We start from the raw sequence: 15,997 nt of genomic DNA, 5'->3' as shown, positions 1-15,997 counted from the left end.
TTCATTTTATATTTGTTTTGTTTTTTCCTGACAGAGACTGGGTAGATACTTTAATTTGGGAACTTTACTTCAGATGGTCTTTTTTTCCCCCTTCTAAATACAGTTTATATTCAATATTATTTTATATTAGTTGTGAGGTGTAGTACATAGTGGTCAGATAATTATATGATGTACTAGAGGCCCGGTGCACGAAAATTCGTGCACTGGGGGTGGGGGGTGTCCCTCAGCTCGGCCTGCCCCCTTGCACAGTCTGGGAGCCCTCAGGGGATGTCCTTCTGACAGCTTAGGCCTGCCTAAGTCACAGTCTGGACTCCCTCTGGGGGAGGCGACCGGGCCAATCAGGGGAAGGCACCGCCCCATCACACTGGTGCTGCTGCCACTGCTGGCCACTGTGGCTACCAACCCTCAGCCCTTGCTTCATAGCACTGGTCCTGGCCCCTGCCCACTGGTGGGTGGGGGGCGATCTGGGGCCAGGCCGGCTGGGGGAAGGGCTGTGGGAGGGTGAGGCACAGCAGGTTGCACCCTGTCCAGCCTCTGCGACTGCCTCTTCGGAAGGGGCAGCACTGGAACTGGGAGCACGCAGCCCCCTCTCCCACTGCCTCTGCGGAAGGGGCCGTGATGACCGGGCCATGCCACCGCCTCTACCGGGCCACCGGCCCTCAGCCCTCTCAGCTGCTGTGGCTTTGTCCAGAAGGACGTCCAGAAGACGTCCGGTCTATCCAGTCTAACTAGCATATTACCCTTTTGTTAGTATAGATTTTTTAAAATAAAGTTAAAGGCCTCAGATTTTAAGAGGTAACACTAAGGGTTACAAGAGAATGCTGATTTCAGAGGAAGACTACTAAGCACCCAACATTTCTGCCTCCATATCTAGTGGCAGGGACTCTCAGCCCCCGGTTTCCTATGAGGTGGTTTATTTACAGGTCTGACAACCTGCCTGACACAGTTACCTGGTACTACATTGGCTCAGGCTTTGAGAATCTGAGTAAATTAGCCATAGTTTAATGCTTTCTCTACCAATATTCCCCTCCAACAGTGTAGCTAATCAAGAAGCAACTGTTTCTGAGCAGATAAGTCTATTTGATTGCACTGCTAGTTTTCACATTACCTGTACTCCAAAACAAACCATATAAGTGTGTTCCTGTACTCTTAGAAAGGCTAATTTAAGGACACATTAGCTACATTTAACCTGCTATTGTGGATGGCATCTCTTTAAGGAATGTTTCTGCCTCCTCAATGCACCTTGAAATTGAGAAAGTAATGATGCAACAAATGTGCCTGGGGTGACTTCATTTCAAAGGATGTTAACATCTATATCTCAAACTTCTAGGAGCAAGGTTCTGAATGACCCTGAAGACAGGCAGGGATGGTCCTTAGAGAGAGAGAGAAAGGTTATAAAGACACTTTAATTATACCCTCCTACTATCCCCTCACTTCTGGCCTGTCAGCCCAAACCTCTTCCAAATGTGGGTGTGTGTCAAGGACCGAAAGAAATCCCCTTCAGTAGACAGATTGCAACTTATCTTAACGAAGTATCTTGCTGCGTAAGCAGATACATGTTTACAATAACTTAGTACTGTGGATCCTCAAGTCTGGGAGAGGGCGTCGGGGGAGAGCAGGGGAAGCAGGTTCCTTATTCGCAGGTACAGGACCGAGGTCCTGAGAACACTATGTAGACAACTAGGTCATCTGCATCCTAGAAGAACAGAACTGACATAAATCAAAGTTCTGTGAATTCTGGAACCGGGTTTTAGGTTGTCAGTTTGTGCTCGATGTTAGCAAAATGAGTTCTATGATTTTTCCACAGAAAATACCCATCACAGTGGGCATTAACACAGTTAACACTGGTAAGGGGAACATCACCACACACACAAGATAGCACAGGGAAATGGCAATCAAAATAAACCTATTAGTTAACAATTAACCACTCAGGATTATCACATGCAAGTCTCAAATGGGAACTGTTAATAATGAAGCTCACTAATTAGTTCTCATCATCACAATCACTCTTTGATGAACATCATAGGAAAAAGAACTAAAAACAAATACATGCAAGAGCTTATTACGGTTCCATGGGGACACTCCACCAACACCTGAGAAACTGAACAGGAAAGAGCATCAAACTCGATGAAGCTTCCTGGAGGTACAGCCACGTCCTATGCTGGCCACTCCAGCAAGACAGGAAGTGTCTCCCCAGCCAGGGCAGAGAGCCTGTCCTTACAGGGCTGACTGGCCTGAGGCTAACGGACTCCAGAGCACTATGCTGTTTGGGACCAACCAACCTTAATAGTGAAGCCGCAAAATCTGTGTGTACAAGAGTCCAGGCATACAGGAGACCCAGATGGAGATCAGAACTGAAGCCAGGGACACTGAAGCACACACACTGTCACTGCAGGGTGCGTGGTGGTAACTCATTGCCGCAGTCATCTACTAGTGTCCGTGCAGGGCCTCCTGACCAGGAGAGGTACTCCTGCAGCTATCCGCGAGACAAATCGTAAGTATGTCCCCTACCCGCAAGGCAGAAACGTCACCCATCACTCCACACTCTTCCTCCCTCCGCAGCCTAGGCTCCTACAGCCCAAATGACACTTTAATTCCCGGAATGAGCTTATGAATCTCTGTAAGGAACCAGCTGGACACCAAGATAATCTCTTGGTATAAATGGAGCCCTGGCGGGGGGTGGGAGGGGCACACTTGGGAATCTTGTCCAGCTCCAACAATACCACAAAGCACTAAAAAATTTGAACCCAATCTTGTCTGGCTGGCTATCGATGTTTCATGGTGATGTGTGTGAGCAGACTGGGAGAGGGCACAAAATTCAGTGAGGTGCAAGTTTAACAGGAGTGAGTGAACACAGGGGAGAACCCTAGAGAAAAACACTGACTGAAAAACAAACAAAATTATAAGAAAACAGAAAAGAAAGGTGCGGAAGCTAGGCCATCAATAACCTTTCATCCAGTGCTGTCTGCAGTTTGCAGTTCTCACACTGTGTCCTCAGCTGGCAGCTCGCTCAGGCTCAGGGCGGAGCGGAGCAGAGCCATGTTCCAGGCTCCGGGCGCCGCTCCTGGGAGCACGGATCCAGAGGACAGTTGTAGGAGCACTGAGCTGGAAGAAAGCCGAGCGTGGGAGGCTGGCACTCTAACCTGAGGCGTCCTCAACACACAACACAACTCTCCATTTTCTTTCCTAACTCTACTCCTTTACGAATTATTAAGGGAGGATGGCCGTTTCCAAACTTGCAAGCTAAGGACAGACCGAAGGGCAGAAGGAGCTGGCATGGTCTGCTTCCCAAATGGGAAGGAAGCTGCAGAGCCTGTCAGTGGTAAGCGTAGCTTCATATCCCAAATGTGGAGGGAAAAAATGTCTCTGCAATCAGACTTGCACAACCCTAAATCTTCCAACATTTGAAGAATATGCTGGCCCTCAGGAGTCCTGCAAAGAACAGGCATCTAAATATTTTCATTTGGTTGGTCTTGCTCACCATCTATTTCCTGTTCATGGGTACAATACTGAGAAAAGAAACCAGGACTTGGCAAATGTTAAGGGAAGAGACAACCCTGTGTTTATCGTGAAAAAACGCAGAGCAGCACTCTGACAATCACGGCAGTCTCACTAAAAGAAAGTCAAATCGTTACAGAAACAGATTCAGGACCCTAGAATGTGGCCGGAATTTACCTGCACTCACCCCAACCTGGAAATATCCTAAGTCTCCCTCATCACAGAATGGACAAACTGTGGTACTCTCACACACTGAAATATTCTGCAATGAAAAGAATATAGGCAACAAGGGCGAATCTCAAATGCATAACTCCATTTACGTGACATTTTTTCAAATTGTAAGGAAAGAAAACAGATCAGTGGTTGATTCCAAAGGGGACAGAAGAATTCTGGGGGATGATACAACAGTTCTACTATCTTTACTGTCGTGACAGTTCCATATGTCCATGCTCTCAAAATATCCATGTTTATCAAAACTCATAAAATTATATACTAAAAATTATATATTTTACTGTATATAAATTATGCCTACATTTTTAAAATAAATTAAAATTGTCCTGGATAAGTAGACACTGCAATATTTTAATTTTTAACTTAAGAAAACTTTTTTTAGTCACCTAATTTATAAGCAGCTCAAAGAAAATAAGTTCAAAATTAAGCACTAAGTAATCATGTTTTAGATAAACTATTCAATGTATTAAAGTATTTTAAAAATTCAAGCAGAAAATAGTCTAGATGAGGAATCATGGGGTTACAAGAGCACAGAAAAAAATCTTATCATTTTCCTAAAAGCGGCATAAAAAAGTATCAATTCTTCAGTAATGGCTAAAGGAAAGCATGATCCTCAACTGGCTATATAGAGGGAATGCTCTGTTCAAAGGAAGGAAAAAGTATTACTGTGTACATATGCCTACTGACATTCCTTTTCTACCTGGAAATAAAATCATGTGATGTAGCTTAATGTGTATAAAATAATATCCAACTCTTAATCAAATGAAAATTCTACACAGGATCGAGATTATTCTTTTACTAGAGGCCTGGTTCACGAAATCTGTGAATGGGTAGGGTCCCTAGGCCTGGCCGGAGAACAGGGCCGATCTGTGGGGTGACTGACAGTGCGATCAGGGGGCCCTGCTGGCACCTGCCTTGGCTGGCCTGGTGCCACCCACTGCCAGTTGCCTCCCTCTGTGGGGCAACTGGCGGGTGATTGGGCCCCCCCAAACCCCACTGCTGGCACCAGCCTTAGTCAGCCTGGCGTCACCTGCTTGCTGGCCCCGCCCCCCACCGCCACCACCAGTTGCTTCCTTCTGCAAGGCGACCAGCAGGGTGGTTGGGGGGCCCCTGCTAGCACCAGCCTTGACTGGCCTGGAGCCTGCAGGCTGGGGGCAGTTCCTGTGTTGAGCATCTGCTCCCTGGTGGTTAGTGTGTGTCATAGCGACTGGTCGTTCTGCCGTTCTGTTGATCTGCATATTAGGCTTTTATTATATAGGATTAAATGACTTTTAGTATCCCAAATTTAACCAGCTGAAGTTATGCTGTGAGCACTATTCAATTTATTTTACAAAAAAAACTCATTGCATTTTAGTGGGAAAATCTGCATTTTTATCATCAACAGGAAACACAATGCCCAGGCTTATTTTATAAGACTTTTTTTTGTACTCTAAGATTAGCTTAGAAAGCATAGGGATGGTATATGTGTGCTTAATATAAAAAGGGCAGAAGTATGTACCTAGTTACAAGTAAGTATCAACTATACAAACTCGCTTGCTTCCTATATTCAATCGTCTTTCTCTAAAATTTGTTTGAGGTGTGTCGTCCACCAACACGATGCAAAGGTCCTTCCTGAAGTCTGCCTATGCACAGAACTATCTGAAGGTTATGGCTCATAATTTGTGAGATCCAGAAAGGTTTCCACAAATAAACCACACCTCTTCCCACCCCCAAGTTCACCCCAAGCAGTCCTTTCCCCACTTCTCCATACTCTAACTTCCCAGCAGATTATCACTGTTCTAAAACTGATAGTCAGTGTTTATAAATTATGACTTTAAATTACAGCCTTCCCCGCAGAGCTCCCGTCCTCCTGCTGACTTCTGCATGGTGGCCTGTGAGGCCTGCTCACAACAGTGTCCCGGACCTTCCTCTCACCGGGATCCCGGAAATTCCCTGCACATCCTATCTTGGATTACTTCCTAAGTCCATGCCTCCCACTTAGTTTACAACCTTTTCCTTTAAAAAACAAAACAAAAAACTATTCCTATTTCATGGAGAAAATGCTGGCTGGCTGGCTCAGTGGATAGAGTGCCGGACTGTGGACTGAGGTTCAAAGGGTCCCAGGTTCGATTCCCAGTCAAGGGCACATACCCGAGTTATGGGCTCCATCCTCAATATGGGACCTGCAGGAACCAGCCAATCAATGATTCTCTCTCATCATTGATGTTTCCCTCTCTCTCTCTCTCTCTCTCTCGCCCTCTACCTCTGAAATCAATAAAAATATATTTTAAAAAAGAAAAGAAAATGCTTTAACTCTTTGAGGTCAGGTAAGTAAATGTAAAATATAGACATTAGAGGTAGTGGTTCAAAAATACCAATTTATATGTGAAAAAGGTACTTCCATGTTACATAAATCTCTAAAAATGTGTAATGTATCCAAATTGTAGACATTATATTTATAGCAAATAAATCACTAAGTTGATAAGAAAATAGTTAAAGGTGACATTTCTGTTTAAACTGGTATGTCTAAACACAATCAATGATGATAGAAAGGGACCATTTTAACAACTATGGTGTTACTTTTCTAAGAACCAAATAATGAATCTTTACAGGAATACAGCGGGTGTTGCATAATGACGTTTTGGTCAACGATGGGCGGCATGTACAACAGTGGGAGCTGAGAAATCCCCACTGCCTAGTGACACGGTAGCTGATTAATGTTGCAAGGCATTACTCATGTGTTTGTGATGATGCTGGTGTAAACAAACCTACCGTACCCGCAGGTGTGTAAGAGTACAGCACTTACAATTATGTACAGTACATAATACTTGCTAATGATAATAAACGACCATGTTACTGGTTTACGTATTTACTACAGTATATTTTTATCATTATTTTAGAATGTACTCCGTCTACTTATTTGCTTAAAACAGTATGCTGTGTTATGCCAACAGTAGCCTCACATATCTTGTGCTTACTGTCTGTTGATTGCATCATTTTCTCTTGTGCTTGATTTAATCTTGTGTTGTATAAGTTTAGTGTAGTCTAAGTGTACAGTGTTTATAATGTCTACAGGAATGTACAGGAATGCTCTAGGCTTCACATTCACTCAACACTCACTGACTCATCCAGAGCAACTTCTAATCTGCAAGCTCCATTCATGGTAAGTGCCCTATACAGATGTACCATTTTTAATCCTTTATATTGTATTTTTACATTTTTATGTTTGTTTAGATACGGAAATACTTACCACTGCTACAATTGCCTACAATAGTCCGTACAGTCACATGCTATACAGGCTTGTAGCTTAGGAGCAATTGGCTATCCCATGTAGCCTTGGCAGGTAATAGACTAGACTAGCGGTTCTCAACCTGTGGGTCGCGACCCTTTTGGCGGTCAAACGACCCTTTCACAGGGGTCGCCTAAGACCATCCTGCATATCAGATATTTACATTACGACTCATAACAGTAGCAACATTACAGTTATGAAGTAGCAACGAAAATAATTTTATGTTTGGGTCACAACATGAGGAACTGTATTTAAAGGGCCAGAAGGTTGAGAACCACTGGGCTAGACCATCTGGGTCTGGTAAGTGCACTCCATAATATTCAAACAACGAGAAAATCGCCTAATGACACATTTCTCAGAATGTATCCCCACCATTAAGCAGCGCAGGACTCTACAACAATAAACATTTCTGGAAAAAAGACACAAGACTGGTGGAAAAAATAGCTTATACAAGGTAAGCCACAGAAAGAACATGGAAGAAAGCACATCAAGAAGAGTCTACTGCTCTGGATATCAATTACAAGGCCATGATTTAAAAATAACTAAAGATCTGAAATACTTTTCTTAAAAAAAAGTTTTAGGTCAAGTTTTATCACTTTCAAAGTCTCTATAGGCAAGAGGTAAGAATTTATTACAACAGCAGAAAACGGCTGGGGAGATAATTAAAATAATATGTTCAGAGTGAAGAATTTAAAAGATGATCTGATGAAGAACAGGTTTCATTTCATGGGTAAATCAAGAACTCAGGAGCAAGGAAATTGATGTCATGCTAAGCTCTGCCCCACCTGAGACAAGAATACAACTTTAGAAAAGGATGAAGAAAAAAGAAATCTGCAAGCAACTTGTGACATAAAATATCAAAATAAATATTAAATAGGTTAGATGACTAAAATAATTTCAACATCCCCTAAAAATACTGTGAACATTCATTTCTTGCCTGTAGTCATATCAATTTAGGTCCAATAAATCTTAAATAAAAGTTTTATTATGTCTAATTGGTCTTTTTAAAGCCCTACATTTTTAAAGAGTTAATAAAAATAGATAATTACAAAATTTGGAAGAGAAAGTTCTCGTTTTTAAGATAGGAAGAAAAATGGCAACTATTATAGTAGAAATTTATTATTAATTAAGACAGAGGTGGTCAGTGTTTTAAAGAACACCAAATGCATCAAACTAAAAACCTAATAACTGTACTCAACAGAAGTATAGAATGATGACATTAAAAACTATATGCCATCCTTTAGCACATATTCCTAATTACTGACTATGAATTAGCTAAAGAAATCAATGTTGTTTATGAAAGAAAAACACAATCCAAACAACCAAAACAGCCAACAATAGGAAGCTGTTTAAGTAAGTTACAGTACATTAATAAGACAGAATACTAGGAAGACATTAAAAGTATGGTTCAAGAATATTCATATGGAAAAATATAATTAAGAGAAAAAAGCAAATAAGCACCTACTATGTGTCAGATACTTTTCTGGCACTGATTGTATTAAGAATAAAATAGAAAGTTCCTGCACTGAATACAACTTGCATCACTTCAAAAGGGAGGGGGTAGGGGGAGAAAAATGAAGAAAAGAAAGAAAACCCTACATTTTGGTGAAAAGATGTATTTTTACTGAAACATTTCTACATTTCTGATGGTAGTAGTAGAGATGATTTTATTTTCTGCCTTGTTTATGTTTGATGAATTCAAACACAAAACTTCTGGTGAAAAAAACACTGGTAGTCAAAAAAAGTATGTTTTTCGCCCTGGTGGTATGGCTCATTGGTTAGAGCGCTAGCCCATGCACTGAAGGCAATTCCCAGTCAAGGGCACATAGCTAGGTTGCAGGTTTGATCCCTGCCCCGTAACCAATCAATGTGTTTTCTCTCTTACATCGATATTGCTCTCTCTCTCCCCTTCCCTCTCTCCCTTACACTCTCTCCAAAAATCAATGGAAAAAATATCCTCAGGTGAGGATTAACAAAACAAACAAAAAGTTTTTGTTTTTAAAAGAAGAAAACAGATTAACATTCAGTGCATTCAGCTTTGCACAGATAAACTTACAAATTATTCAGTTGGATAACTATCTCTCCAGTGTTTTAGAGCCAAATTCAACATTCTCTAGAGTAAATTAGTTCTTTATAATTGTTCTATATGTTTCGAAACAATAAATACTTCGGACACTGTAATAAAGTCTGTGAACTGATTTGGAAAACATCTTAATTTGAAACTGGATATGAAATTTGCTCCATGATTTCTTCAAAAACAGCATCTAAGCACAGTGCTTTATGGCAGCGATGACACCGAACTAAATAGCCCTTTTCCTAAGGAATAAAAATTTGACTAGGTAATTATGATTCAGAGCTAAAAAGAGTGTCTACAATAGGTAGAAAACAAAAATCACACAATAATTTGCATGATGTATGAATAAGAAAAATGCCTTCCTAGTAAAGCAAGCAGCATGATGTAAAGAGTTGGAATTGTAGTATTTTGAGTATATTTGGAAATTCTGGTTCTTCCTAAGGAAAAGCATAGACTTCCCCCTTCCCCCACCTGGTGTGATTTTGTAACTATGGATGACGTAATTACATGTGAATACCGTATTGGGGTTCTCGAAGTGAAACTATCAATGAAAAACCATATACCCCAGAATGCATGAATGATGGTAGAGAATTCAGACAAAAAGTTTTGGTCAAGGTAACAGAAGAAATTTGTTTTTCCCACCAAGGCTCTCAGATCACTGCCATTTCTTTCTCCTTCAGGGCATATGCAATTGTGAATGTTCTAAAGCTTCTCACTCACTGAAAACTTCAAAGACACCATCGTCACAGACATTTATCCATTCACTGTTGTTAGAAAACTCCTAAAACGGAAGGTACAGAGATGTAAGCCTTGCTGGGGATAAGCCGGCTGGGAAGACATCTAGCTATCACTTTCCACCCCTTCATTCCAGAAACACCGCTCTAACTAAGGTCACCAGGAACCATGTTGCTAAACCCACTGGACACTTCTCAATCTTCATCTGTCTCGACCTTGAAGCAACAGAGTCAACTTTTATGTTTGAAGCTCTCTTTCCTCTTAGTTTCTTCCTTATTATTTTTTCCATTGATTTCTAACTGAACATGAAAAATGCATTTAAAAAACAAGCCAGATAGCATATGTTAAATATTAAGTGAGAGATAAAGAGGCAATAAAAGAACTCAGCAGAGGGAGGGATATAATTTGGAATTTGAATAAAGTTTGAAATAAAAATACTTCATAGAGGACTTCTTATGTGCAAGGCAGAATGCTCAGCAATTTAATACTAATCACCAACACCCTGTGAACCACTGCTCTCTGTTGAGTTCTTATGTCAACTGTTATAAATACCTTGCATGTATTAACTCAATCATTTTACAAATCTAATGAGGTAAGGGCCATTATTATTAATTTTACAGATGGGAAGATTGTGGCACAGAGGTTAAATAACTTCCTCAAGGAGACAAAGTAATAAGTAATGTAGCAAACACTTGAACCAGGGTGATCTACTACTGGAGCCCATGCTACTATGACTATACTGCTACTGTGTTCTAGAACAGTGATTTTCAACTGGTGGGCCACAAGATTTTTTAAAACATGCCATACCAGATTATTTGGTCAGGGGCATTGACCTCTTTTCCCTTAGATTGTCAAATAAAAAAATGACAACAGCCAACACAATAACTGGTATGAATGAATCAAAATTACACTTATTTTTATTGTCAGATTGGCAAAGCAATATAATATTTCTTGTGTATGTATGTCATGAACTAAAAAAGGTTGAAAATAGCTGTTTTAGAAAGTATACCTGTCCACTTCCAGTTACTACCAGCACAGTTAACCCTAGAGGGCCATATTTTTCCTAATAGTATCACACTGTTTAAAATCATCATCTGGCAGATCAAATCTAAACTAGGCAATGAAGAGATAAAAAAAAGATGCCCTTTTTTTTTGTTTAGAAACTAGTGACGTGAACCACTGTACACATGTCAACTTGAGAACAGTTACCAATCAATACATAAACAAGCGCAAAATTATGGTAATGACCGATTATGTAAAATTGCTTAAGAAAGGCATGATCAGAAGACAATGAGGTCATGTTAAATTTATCTTTCTCCAACTGACTTATTTCGCTTAGTAAAATGCTCTCCAGGTCCATCCATGCTGTTGCAAATGGTAAGAGTTCCTTCCTTTTTAGAGCAGCATAGTATTCCATTGTATAGATGTACCACAGTATTTTAATCCACTCATCTGCTGATGGGCACTTAGGCTGTTTCCAAATCTTGGCTATGGGGAATTGTGCTGCTATAAACATAGAGGTGCATATATCCTTTCTGACCGGTGTTTCTGGTGTCTTGGGATATATTCCTAGAAGTGGGATCACTGGGTCAAATGGGAGTTCCATTTTTAGTTTTTTGAGGAAACTCCATACTGTTCTCCACAGTGGCTGCACCAATCTGCATTCCCACCAGCAGTGCATGAGGGTTCCGTTTCCTCTGCATCCTCGCCAGTACTTGTCATGTGTTGATTTGTTGATGACAGCCATTCTGACAGGTGTGAGATGGTACCTCATTGTCGTTTTGATTTGCATCTCTTGGATGATTAGTGACTTTGAGCATGTTTTCATATGTCTCATGGAGAAAGATAAATATCACATGATCTCACTCATTTATGGAATATAATGAACAACATTGATGAACAAAAACTGATCCAGAGACAGAGAAGCATCGATCAGACTGTCAAACCTCAGAAGGAAGGTAGGGGAGGGTGGGGGTAAGGGAGAAAGATCAACCAAAGGACTTGTATGCATGCATATAAGCCTAACCAACGGACACAGACACCAGAGGAGTGAGGGCATGTGCGGGGGAGGGGAGGGAATGGGGATATAAGGACACATATGCAATACCTTAATAAATAAAATAAAATAAATAAAATAATAAAATAAAATAAAAAGAAACGAGCCCTAGCTGGTTTGGCTGGTTTGGATAGAGCATTGGCCTGTGGAAGGAAGAGTCCCAGGTTCAATTTCAGTCAAGGGCACATGCCTGGGTTGTGGGCTCAATCCCCAGTAGGGGGCGTGCAGGAAGCAGCTGATCAGTGATCTCTTTCATCACTGATATTTTTATCTCTCTCTCTCCCTCTCCCTTCCTCCCTGAAATCAATAAAAATGTTTAAAAAAAAAAAAAGAAGACAATGAGGATAAAAAGGGGAAATTGCCTAGAAGAAGAGTAATGCTCTGAACAAGGAGGAGGAGGAGGAGGAAGGTATGGTCAGGAGCCAAGAGGCATTGGCCATCCAAGAAGAAATACTGCTCAAAAAAAGCTAATTAACAACGTAGTCATTGGAACTGAGAACTTGAACTGTTGGAATTAAACTGAGTAAGATATATAAAAATATAGTCTCCACAATGGATGAAGCATCCGGCATGTTGCAATAATGGACTATCAATAGAACATAGGTTTTCCACCAGAGTTAAACATTGATAATAATTTATATTCTCACACTCCTTCCAACTCTGATATTATGTTAGGAATTTTATCATTTCTTCCTGAGAACACCATTTCCTGAGAAACGGAGGCATTAGATAATTCCATGTTGACCCAGAGCTCCAATTCAAGGATATTTAGCTGGATATCAACACAGCTAGGAGTGTCTTTTTTATTTTTTAAACTAAAGAAAGCCTTAAAATACAAGTAAGCAGAATGTCTATGTTAGTAAAATGACTTACTTTGAGATGTTTATATAAGCAATAGCCACAGGACAAAATGAGTTCAATCTGAGACTAAGTAGTGTTATGATGGTGAAGTGGAGAGCAAAGCTGAGCTGGGCACAAATATTTCAGGTTTCATCACATCACTCAGTAGCCACAAAAGAGGTTAGACAACCCCATCAAATACCTGAACCTGGGAATAAGGAATTTTACCAACTGCCTTCAAAATACTCTAACATTCATTTAGCCACACCTGTACTGGGTTCATTTAATTAATTTGGATCTTTGAAACAAAATCACAGAACAATATCCACAGGCATCCAGAGAATGAGAAAGAGAGCTGAAGAGTATGGACCAGTGAAAGAAGAATCCATGCTGATAGAGGCAAGTCTCTTTGGAAAGAGATGCCCACTCTCATCCTCCCCCTCAACTGCCACTTTGAAAAAAACTGATCATGGACTCCCTCAATTTCCTTTCATTATATCTCAGGACACTTAATTTGTATGTCCTCCTGTGTGTGAAGTCATAGTTACACAAGGAATCAAAAAGAGGAATAGCTTGGCCAGTGTAGCTCAGTGGTTGGGCACTGACCCATTAACCAGGAGGTCTCGGTTTGCATCCCAGTCAGGGCACATGCCCGGGTTTTGGGCTCAATCCCCAGTAGGGGGTGTGCAGGAGGCAGCCAATCAATGATTCTCTCATCATTGATGTTTTTCTCCCTCTCCCTCTTCCTTCTTCTCTCTGAAATCAGTAAAAACATATTTTAAAAAAGGAAAAAGTAAACTAGAAAAATTTGTGGCAGAAAATGTCCTTGAAAACTAAATTCACTGCAGTGACATATCAAGTCTACTGATTATTTTGGGAAGATGTTTTATTGTAAGAAGCAACAATTCTGTATCCTTTACTTTTTTTTTTTTTAATTCTGTATCCTTTAAATAAAGAATCGCTGTCTCCAACAGCGATCCACCTCAGGCAGTCTCAGGATCCAGCATGTCTTCCGAGGTGTGAACTGCGGAGCTGGCACACTCACCAAGCGTCAGACATTGTGCCTGTCTTCAGTGTTCACTACCTCTCCCTCACACCGCTATGGTACCTGAGTTTTTCAAAACAAGCCTGTCAGTGAGCAAAAGGTCGACCAAGTAAGGCACAGGCATGGAGCCAGGCATTCTGCAGGCGAGAGAGACAGACTCACTTTACAACTGTTTATTTTTTAAAGGTCTTTCACAACCACATGACTCTTCATTTCCAGGTTCAGAGGAAACAATAAAAACAAGATTTTAAAAACACATAATTACATGATCTCTTCTTGTCTACTGTCATAAATGCTTTTGTATTTCCCTAGTTTCTGCAATTGCTTCCCCTCTTAAAGGCTACTTTTCAAAAAGTAAAACCATGATTTTTACTAGTATACAAATACGCACCAGTGGAGTCGCTCAGCCTGGCCTGTGGAGATCAGCCGGAAACTGGCTCTCCGGCATCCCCCGAGGGGTCCCAGATTGAGAGAGGGCCATTCTCAGGTTATGCACCCCAGACTTGGGCTCTCTCCTCTCTGGGTCTGGGGTGCAGGTGAAGCAGATTCGGGGCCGACAGTGCCCCAGCAGCAACCTAACCCACAGCTGATTCCGCAAGGAATCGGGCTCTCCTCTACTGGTTGGAGTGTCTGCCCCCTGGTGGTCATTGTGCATCATAGCTACCAGGTGAACAGTTGGTTGGATGGTCACTTAGGCTTTTTTTATATATATGCTAGAGGCCCGATGCACAAAAATTTGTGCACTCGGGGGGGGGGGGTCCCTCTGCCCCGCCTGTGCCCTCTCGCAGTCTGGGAACCCTCAGGGGATGACCACCTGCTGGCTTAGGCCTGCTCCCTGGGGGGGACTGGGCCTAAGATGGCAATCAGACATCCCTCTGGCATCCCGGCAGCCCTCAGGGGATACCCACTTGCCAGCAGGGAGCAGACCTAAGCGGCAGTCAAACATCCTTAGCACTGCTGAGGAGGCAAGAGAGGCTCCCACCACCACTGCTGTACTGGAAGCCATCAGCCTGGTTTGTGGCTGAGGAGAGCTCCTCCCATGTGAGAGCGCCCTAACCCCCAGAGGGCAGCTCCTGCATTGAGCGTCTGCCCCCTGGTGGTCAGTGTGTGTCATAGTGACTGGTCATTCCCAGTCTTTCTGCTGTTAGGGTCAATTTGCATAGTACCCTTTTACTACATAGGATAGAGGCCTGGTGCACGGGTGGGGGCTGGCTGGTTTGCCCTGAAGGGTGTCCTGGATCAGGGTGGGGGTCCCGCTTGGGTGCCTGGCCAGCCTGGATGAGGGGATAATGGCTGTTTGCAGCTGGTCACACTCCCTTCAGGGTGGGGGTCCCCACTGGGGTGCCTGGCCAGTCTGGGTGAGGGGCTGAGGGCCGTTTACAGGCTGGCGGGCGACTGAAGCTCCCAGCCTCTCCTTTTTTTCTTTTTCTTTTTTTTAATTCTGGGATTTATTTACCTTCTATAGCTGACACTGGAGCTGAGAGCCAGTCGACTCCAGCTCTGAGGCCATTGCGGGCTGAAAGCAGGTATCTGGGTTTGTTTAGCTTCTATAATTGAAACTCTGTTGCCATCACTGGTGCTCTAAGCTCTGAGCCCGCTAGCGGCTGCAAGCAGGTTTCTGGGGTTTTTTAGCTTCTATAATTGCAACATTGTTGCATCTGGAGCTCAGAGCTGGGCTGCAGCAGGCGGGGAACCTTGGCTTCCTCCATCACTGGAGCAAGCAAGCCTCATGTTCACTTCAGCTGCATGGCTGCTGGCCGCCATCTTTGTTGGCAGGTAATTTGCATATCCTGCTGATTAGCCAATGGGAAGGGTAGCGAAGTTATGGTTAATTACCATGTTTCTCTATTATTAGATAGGAGGTATATGTATATGTATATGTATATGTATATATATATGTATATATAAAATATATCACAAACACATGACAAAAGTTTTATTTTAACCACTAATTAATGTGGGAACCAGAAAGATATTACAACTGATTCAAAGGAGAATCTGAAGAACAGACATATACATATAGGCAACAAGGAATGCTGAAGTAAGTCTGCTAAAGATGCAATACTGTACACTAAAACCATAAAATGAAAATGTACCATCGGAAACCATTTCTTTTACAGGGCAGCAATCTATATGGGGTCACATTTATACAAACAGGAATCACTGCACCAACCATCAGGACTATACAAATTAAATTCTCTCTCCAGAGAAGGGTAATCACCTGGTTAAAAACTAAGCAGCAGACCCCCA

The 15,997-nt window shown here is 41.9% G+C and overlaps 1 protein-coding gene across 1 annotated transcript in view; it reads right to left on the bottom strand.

The window, feature by feature from the left end:
- Nucleotides 1-15,997, bottom strand: part of SND1 (staphylococcal nuclease and tudor domain containing 1) — a 457,273-nt gene that overhangs the window by 171,649 nt on the left and 269,627 nt on the right. The gene's annotated exons all lie outside the window — the stretch shown is intronic.

The sequence above is a fragment of the Myotis daubentonii genome, chromosome 10, assembly GCF_963259705.1.
Source record: "Myotis daubentonii chromosome 10, mMyoDau2.1, whole genome shotgun sequence".
Taxonomy (NCBI): domain Eukaryota; kingdom Metazoa; phylum Chordata; class Mammalia; order Chiroptera; family Vespertilionidae; genus Myotis; species Myotis daubentonii.
The sequence above is the reverse complement of the archived record's forward strand: the minus strand, read 5'-3'. Positions and strand labels throughout refer to the sequence as shown.